The sequence below is a fragment of the Vicia villosa genome, linkage group LG6, assembly GCF_029867415.1.
Source record: "Vicia villosa cultivar HV-30 ecotype Madison, WI linkage group LG6, Vvil1.0, whole genome shotgun sequence".
Lineage (NCBI taxonomy): Eukaryota > Viridiplantae > Streptophyta > Magnoliopsida > Fabales > Fabaceae > Vicia > Vicia villosa.
Genome location: NC_081185.1, coordinates 87,723,551 through 87,731,732, shown reverse-complemented (window position 1 = coordinate 87,731,732; position 8,182 = coordinate 87,723,551). Strand labels below are relative to the sequence as shown.

The following is an 8,182-nucleotide window of genomic DNA, read 5'->3' as shown; positions in this document are numbered from 1 at the left end:
GCTGGCGCTGAGTTAACAGCCGGAGTTATTGTTGCAACTTGAGGTTGGAATTTCTTCTTGATTTTGTGCAAGACATTGCTGACATCTTGATCCTTTTTCTTCTGGAAAGAACTTCCATACTTCCTTGGACCAACAGAAGATTCTGGTTCTTTGTTCAAGCGTCCTTCTCGAACTGCTTCTTCTAAACGCACACCCATGTTTACCATCTCGGTAAAGTCACTTGGTGCACTTGCAACCATTCGTCCGTAGTAAAATGGACTTAAAGTTTTGAGATAGATTTTTGTCATTTCTTTCTCTTCAAGTGGTGGACAAATTTGAGCAGCAACTTCACGCCATCTTTGAGCGTATTCCTTGAAGCTTTCTCTATCCTTTTGAGTCATGGCCCGGAGTTGATCTCTGTCGGGAGCCATATCCAGATTGTACTTATACTGTTTGACGAAGGCCTCTCTGAGGTCTCGAAAAGTACGAATCTCTGAACTGTCCAAGTTCATGTACCATTTGAGTGCAGCACCAGTTAGGCTGTCTTGAAAATAATGAATGAGTAATTGTTGATTATCAGTCTGAGTTGACATTCTTCGAGCATAAATCACAAGATGACTTTGTGGGCATGAATTCCCTTTATACTTCTCGAATTCTGGTACTTTGAATTTGTGAGGAATCTTAACATTTGGAACCAGACAGAGGTCTGCAGCATTTTTTCCAAATAGATCTTGTCCTCGGAGAGTCTTGAGTTCCTTCTGCATTTGCAGAAACTGTTCTTGGAACTCGTCCAATCTTTCATACACGCCAGCATCCTCACTTGGAGCGTGATGATATACTTGTCCGCCCTGCGGGGGAAAAGTATGCATAATCGGCTGTGGAGAAGCCATGACAGCAGATCTCGGAATCTCAGCATTCTGTTGTGCGAAACCTATTGCCGTTGCTCTTGGAACTTCAATTTCCAGAGGTTTGTAACCCTCCGGTGGACGCATATCCATGGTGACTTTTGGAGCTTCAGAAGCTGGAGGTATGTACCCTTCTGGAGTAAAGTTATACGGCATGCCCCAAGGTCGATCAGGCGGCATGGTATACTGAGGAATAGGAGTAGAAACAATCTCGGAAACCACAGTCCTTTGCGGTTCTTCTGGCGTTGGTCGATTCTGCGCAACTACCAGGGCTTCTACCATACTATTGAGTCTTTCAACAGTACCTTTGAGAGTATTAATCTCTTCCCTGAGTTCTTCATTCTCTTGCTCAAAGTCTTCCATTCTTTTCTTGCGACTTGAACGAGTGTTGTATGGATGAGACAGCTTGAAAGTCTTGGTTCACCTCCTTCTCCTCCTCTCTTTCTGGAGAAAGGAAAGTGACTATTAGATCCGCGACAATTCTCGTGTCAGTGCGTACGACTAAAGCGATGTATGATATGCAATTAAGTTATTATTTTTTCAAGGAAACACCATAATTACGTTATGAAACATCAAACTTTTATTAATTAAGCGAAAACGCCGTTTTTACACACTTTGAAAAGGGAAATACAGAGAAACTGAGAGAAAGGACTCTAAAACTTTGATGAAGAGCCGACTTCACGTTCTAACATCTTCTTCTGTTTCTTGAGCTGAGCGTTCTCTGACGTGAGCTGATCGATAATCCAGGAAGCAGGAGGGATATGATGAGAAAGTGACGTTTGTGTCACTTGTCGATCGAGTACTTCAAGTAACTCATCCTTCCTTCTTAGGATGTTTTGAATCTCAACGTTTTCCGTGTTGACGATTCGATACTTGTTCACTAGTAGAAAAAACACTTTTTAAGTCGGTTAAAATCGAATTCTTAAGACGGTTCCGAGCCTGACTTAAGAGTTGCCGACATAAGAAGTTTTGACTTCTTAAGTCGGTTTTAGACCTGACTTAAGAAATAGTTATTAGGTTTGTTATAATTAACCGACTTAAAAAGTCAAGGTATTCAGAAGATGCTATCGTCATTTATACCCGAATTAACAGATTTCTTTCTTAAGTCAGATATACGTAACCGACTTAACAGGTTGGATATTTTTAAACAGTTGTTTCTCACGAGCCCCTACACAACGGCTTTGCAGAACAAATCCAACAACAAGCTGTAAAAGTATCTAAGGAGAAAACCAACTATTCAAAGGATCTACAACAAATATCATGGAATCCTCAGGTGCAACATTTAATTCATAGCTAAAATTAATTATAAGGAGAAACATTCAATTCATAACTAAATTAATTCTAAGGAGCACAATAGTCAAAAGGAACAAAATTTACACATGGTTTCTCTCAATTTTAAGGAGCAAAACAACAATAATTACATCATTTCAAATGAGCAGGCACATCAACATTCAAGGAATCCTAGATAGCAGAATTTAAATCATAAACCTGACAATTTGACAGAGCAAAATCTAGGACATGTTTCTCACAGTTTTAACTTTAGAGAAAATCATACACCACTCACTGCAACATAATGATTATTCCAAGTAAAACATATCAAGCAGTGAAAGGGAGAACAACCACTATTGAAACAACCAGCAAAGCAAACTCTACTTTAGTTCAAATTCAACAAGTCTGACTGTTGCTGCAGATAATAACTCTCGAGTTTGAATGCTATTGTAGATGGCCAATCACTAATTTATCATAATCCTTGAGTCTATCAGTGCTATATTGTGTAATATATCCCTGAGGTTAGAAATATTGTATCAGCAATCAAATCATAAAAAAATACAGTGACTTGCATCAAATATCATACCATATTTGATGGTGCCTGAGATCCATTCAATGCACTTTTGATAAGAGTGTCCATAGACAAATTTGATGGAGGATACGTAGAAGGGGTTCCTTTTGATGCCTCAATACCCTTATCCATAAGATCAATCTTTATAAAAACTCCAAACATCCTATCCCCTGGAAAAAAAACACAATTTTCAGAGAGTGATCTTCAGTCACATAGTGATCTTATTATCCAGTAAATTGCTTGTAATAATACTTCAAGTTGTCAGCTTGTATTTTCTAGAACCCCATCCAAACTATGCCAAAAAAATGTAAGTATGTACTTCTATGCAATATATATTTTTGAACTATAACTACATAGAATCTAAGTCACAAATTTTGGTGTCAACCAAGCTAAATTTAGCTCTTCAAATGCTAATAATTATATTATGAAGAAAATTAATACATGCTATTTTGTACGAAAAAATGATCCAAATTTCCGAACACAAGAGACATAATCAATTAACAATGTGATTTTCTTTGCAATAGAGGTTATGAACCTAAGTTTTTATTTTAAACATCTGTCATAGTCTATTAGGTTTTGCTATTTTATAAAATTAATTAGTACAACTAACTTCAAATAACACATTCCTCCAACAATTAATTTATCAACAAAATCATGTTCGATATTTTGTTCTTACCTTTAGGCTCTACTTCACAGTAAACTTAATTGCATCTGAGGTAGTAAGATCTTGATCAGCAGGAGATATTTCCAAAATGATGCAATTTTGCTGCAATAAGTGATAAATTACATTATTACTTTCATTGACATGAACATGAATACTTAAATTGAATATGAAGTTTCATGAGCATTAAACTGAACTTCTAATAAAATATTTAATTATCTCCTTATACATTTTTCACCTCATTACCTATTTTATATAGAATCATTACATTGGTTGTGGACACAAAAACCTCACACAAGCCCCACTACTACTACTACACTATGAGACACCATAAAATGGAACCTTGCAATGTAACCAAAACAAAACAGCTACTCTAAAGCATACTGGATCGAGCAACAAAACACTAGCAAGGTTTAAGTTTCAACATGTTAGAAAACCAGAGACCTAAAGAGAGAAAGAAAACCAAGACCTATAATAATAAGTTACTTTTATTACTTATAGATATACCAAGTTTGAATGGTATAAAACAAGGATATAAAATGTCAAAAAAAAAAAACAAGGATATAAAACAACTACAACATGTTATAAATGTCAAACAACAGATTTTTCTCACTTGTTTTAGAAATCACTAGCAAATAAGACTTAACCATATTCTAAAGCTTGAAATTAAGATGGGACCTTTACATGGCACCAAAGCTTAACACATCATAGTTAATAATCACTAGTACATAATTTTGTTCATTATGTATGTTAATACACAACTTCAAATGATAAATAAATACAACATTCATCAAGGATTTAACTTTTATCATGGGAAAATCATATGCAAAAAAGAAATAGACCAAGCCTTCCAAGCATAATTTACACCCCTCGCTCTTGAAAGTCAATTCCACAAGCACAATAATATCACTAAATTAGGCTTATCTTGATCAAAACTTACTATATAGACGTTCAATTTGAACATGGATATACAATTGAGAAAGCTTACTGTTTACTTTTACCAAACTTTCAAAGGATTGAATTTTTTCTATTATATTTCAGTCCGACATGCCTCTGCTTCAGTTCCATTAGATTGAATTTTGTGTTTTAAATAAAAAACAAGTGATTTTCATTCATAATAAAAAAACAATGAAATCCTGAATGTTATAGAGCAAAGTTATTAAAATAATTTTCTAGTTCACTCAAGCTATAACCTGCTACTTTAGTGCCAAAAAGTGCAACAATTTCATCATAAAAAATTATGTCTTATACCTTTGATATTGTCGGAACCAAACACCCGGAGAATCGCGACTCTTCATCTAAGAAAACAAGCAACATAAACACTAAACTCGATGAATGGATATAGTCTATGAGGACGTGAATCCGCCGCCAGAGAAGCCATTGAAAGAACGTCTCAATTTGATGTCTTTGAGCCTTTTTTTACGCAACTAAAAAGTATACATTTGAATATGATCAAGTTCGATGTAATCACAGCTAATTTAATATACGTTTGAATTTGAATAGTTATCTATTGTCCCTAAAAGAAAGAATGAAACAAATCAATGCATGCTAGTAACAATCACTATAATTATGTCTTTGGGAGTGGTATTCTCCCTCTATCTAGAATTTAATTCTACCATGTCTTGTGATGTTATTGCCTGCGGTTGGCCAGAAAACAATTAAGGGGGGGTGTGCCAGTACCAAATAAAACAAGTTTAAATATTTTTAATTTTTTTCAAATACATGCCTAGATATGTGTACCTATTATTCTATTTTACTATTTTTTATTTCTTTCGGTACAAAAGGATACACTTACTTTAGTTATAAAATAACATTTTAGATCATAATGTCTTGTGATGTTAGCATAATTTTGTATCTCAATAACAGAGCTAGTAGGAGACTGCCAGATTTAATCTTGTGTGTGCGTATGAATCAATTTCGAGTCCTATAAACGTAAAACTAATTGAACAAACAAATGCCTTACTAATTGAGAGTTTGAAACCTGTACTGTCAAGAACAAAGTTTCAATGGGCTTGTGTTGTAGCTCATGGCAGGTGCTGAATTATTTTGATGTAAATATTCACTTCAATTTCTTCAAAAAAGCTTGAAATCAACATCTAGTAAAGATGAAATTTTGAACCAGATTCTTTCTCACTTGCATTCTAAATACCAATGAAAAATATATATAGTGTTAATTTACTTTAATTGTGGACAACTTGGACTATTTGTTTCTACTAATAACATGTATTATTTTTCGAAAAATAACATAATGAAAAGTCTTTGTTTCTTGTGACAAATAATAAGATTTTAAATCTAACACACTTATCAATAAACAAGAACAAAAATATAGAACACTGAAACTCCTAAAGTGCTGCACTATTACTCATAATCAGGATTCAGAAAAGTAAAATAGAAAAATGAAAACAGTTAATATACCTTTACAGTTATGAAAATTGAGATCCTCAATCATATAAAACCATTGGCGATAACAGCAAGATCCGAATCAATAACCCCAGGATAAAATGAATGAGAAATAGACAGAGCAAGTTCCAATTCAACCAAGCGTGTGAACCTATCAGCCATTTTTCGGAGCAAGTTAGCACCGGCGCCTTCGACAAGCTTGTTCCTTTCGGTGCTCTGCAATCGAGTCCATCACTTACATACCAAACCGAACATTTCCTTGTCTTTATCGTTATCAAATTTCGCCGGAATCTAGCAAAGCTTGTCGTCCGTTAACGCATCGGTTATGCATAACCCTGATACGCCATCTTCTGTTGATTTGAAAAACATTGATGCATAGTAAACCCTAACCCCATGCGATTTGGGGGTAATTTTAGCTATAGGAATTACTGGCACAACGACGCAGTTTTAGTTCAGAGATGTAATGAATGACTCAGTGTTTGAGAGAGTGAATGAGATTGATTTTGAGGGAGGCGACATAACTTCACGAAGAGAAATAAAAAGTGGGGAATAAAATTGGTCTTATTTTTTTTATTGTTTTTAGCAAATTTAATTTAATGTAAAACTATTTTTAAAGAGTGTCGGGTTCGATTCCTCATGATACACATTAAAATTTAATTTGTTACAAGTAAATAGCTGTTCTTAGGTCAGGTGGGAAACACCTGACTTAATAAATAAACTTTTTAAGTCACTTAGCGAACACAAGTGACTTAAGAAATTAAATGTGAATCATATTTTTTTTATTTAATCTTTGTTAAGTCAGTTAAAAATGCACCCGACCTAATAAAGTTACGAATAATTACAAAAATTCCACCGCGTTACTTCTTAAGTCAGGTGGATAGTGAACTGACTTAACAACCTCTACTAAAAAGGTATTTTTGTACTAGTGGTTCCTCCAAGCATTCCTTTCTTGGCATACCTTGTTTAATGCCGCTTGTAGTTTTTCAACATCGGTGGAGAAAAGGTAAATTGGTTCCCTTAGGGGAATAGGTTCTTGATGCTGATATGGCATCCTGAGCTTGAATGCTCTGACGCGTACCCATTGAAGGTAAGGATCCAGGGAGATGCAAAGATGTTTTCCTAACAATCTTCTCCCTTTGCTGTGTACAAGACGCCAGGCTTGGACAATTTCCTTCTTCAGCATGTTGCCATGATCGTCGATGTTCTTGAAGAACAGACCCTCCAATTGGATGTTACTTGGTATATTTTTCATGGGATAGCCGTATTGACGACGGGCTAAAGCTGGATTGTAACTAATTCCTCCCTTAGTTCCAATAAGGGGTATGTTGGGAAAACTTCCACAACTGAAGATGATCTTGGTTTCGTCGTTGTCAGGACTACACCAATCAATGTCTGTATGAGTGAGAGACATGATTTTCTGTGACCAGTAAAGGCCATCCCTCATATTCCAGAAAGTGCTAGACTTTGGCAGGTGTGAAACGAACCATTCGTACAACAGCGGTACGCAGCATGTAATTAATCCTCCTCGCTGCAGGTTCCTTGAATGCACAGAGTGATAAGCATCCGCAAGCAAGGTTGGAACTGGATTTCCAATTAAGAAGATCTTAATTGCGTTGATGTCGACGAAATCGTTAATGTTAGGAAACAAAAACAATCCGTAGATAAGCAAAGCCAAGATTTCCTCAAAAGCGCTCATATCTTGGATGCCGACAAAGTACCGAGCTTGATCAAACAGGAATTTGGAGGGCAATCCTTGAATTCCTCCTCTACTCACCATATGAGTTGTGATGTCGACTACGTTCAAAGGAGTAGTTGCAGCGATGATAATGTCGTCAGGATTCTTTTCCAAACCGGAGTACGGATCTTGCGCGTACACGGGTATTCCAATCAGACGAGAGTACTCCTCCAAAGTAGGCATGAGCTGATAATCTGGAAAGGTGAAGCAATGATACGTTGGATCGTAAAACTGTACCAAGGTGGGAAGGATTCCATCCACGATGTTGGTATTGAGCAAAGGCAGAAGTTTTCCATACTTCTCCTTGAAAACCTGGGGGTTGACCACCAGTTTTCCGAGCTTTCCCAGTTCCTCGACCTGGGGAATCTTGAAGGTGTATTTCCTAGCTCTCTTTCTTCCATAATCCATGGTATAGATCCTTAAGTCCTTTCTCCGTTTCTCTCTTTCTATGAAGTTCAAAACGTTCGTTATTTAGTTTCCTTGAAAAACGACTCGAAAAAGACTCTTTTTGTTTTTAGTTGTTATTAATGAATGATGCATGAATGCATGAATGCACACACAAGAGTTTTAAACAAACATGGCGTTGAAGGGTATAGTGGTCATGAAGTCCAAACGCAATCCCCGCCCCAATGGTAAACTAAGGTTAAGGATTTTTGTACCTG

At 36.1% G+C, this 8,182-nt stretch overlaps 1 long non-coding RNA gene across 3 annotated transcripts; it reads right to left on the bottom strand.

Annotated features, from left to right (window-relative positions):
- Nucleotides 1-724: 724 nt before the first annotated feature.
- On the bottom strand, nt 725-6,325 carry LOC131609292 (uncharacterized). Of its 3 annotated transcripts, none has more exons than XR_009286058.1 (6): nt 5,801-6,325; nt 5,349-5,526; nt 4,637-4,812; nt 3,401-3,490; nt 2,740-2,894; nt 725-2,669 (listed from the first exon to the last, which is right to left on the bottom strand). It is a non-coding gene; the product is annotated as an uncharacterized LOC131609292 (long non-coding RNA). The 3 variants fall into 3 exon arrangements; XR_009286059.1 differs by having other exon boundaries at nt 5,367-5,526; XR_009286057.1 differs by having other exon boundaries at nt 4,637-5,526.
- Nucleotides 6,326-8,182: the final 1,857 nt, after the last annotated feature.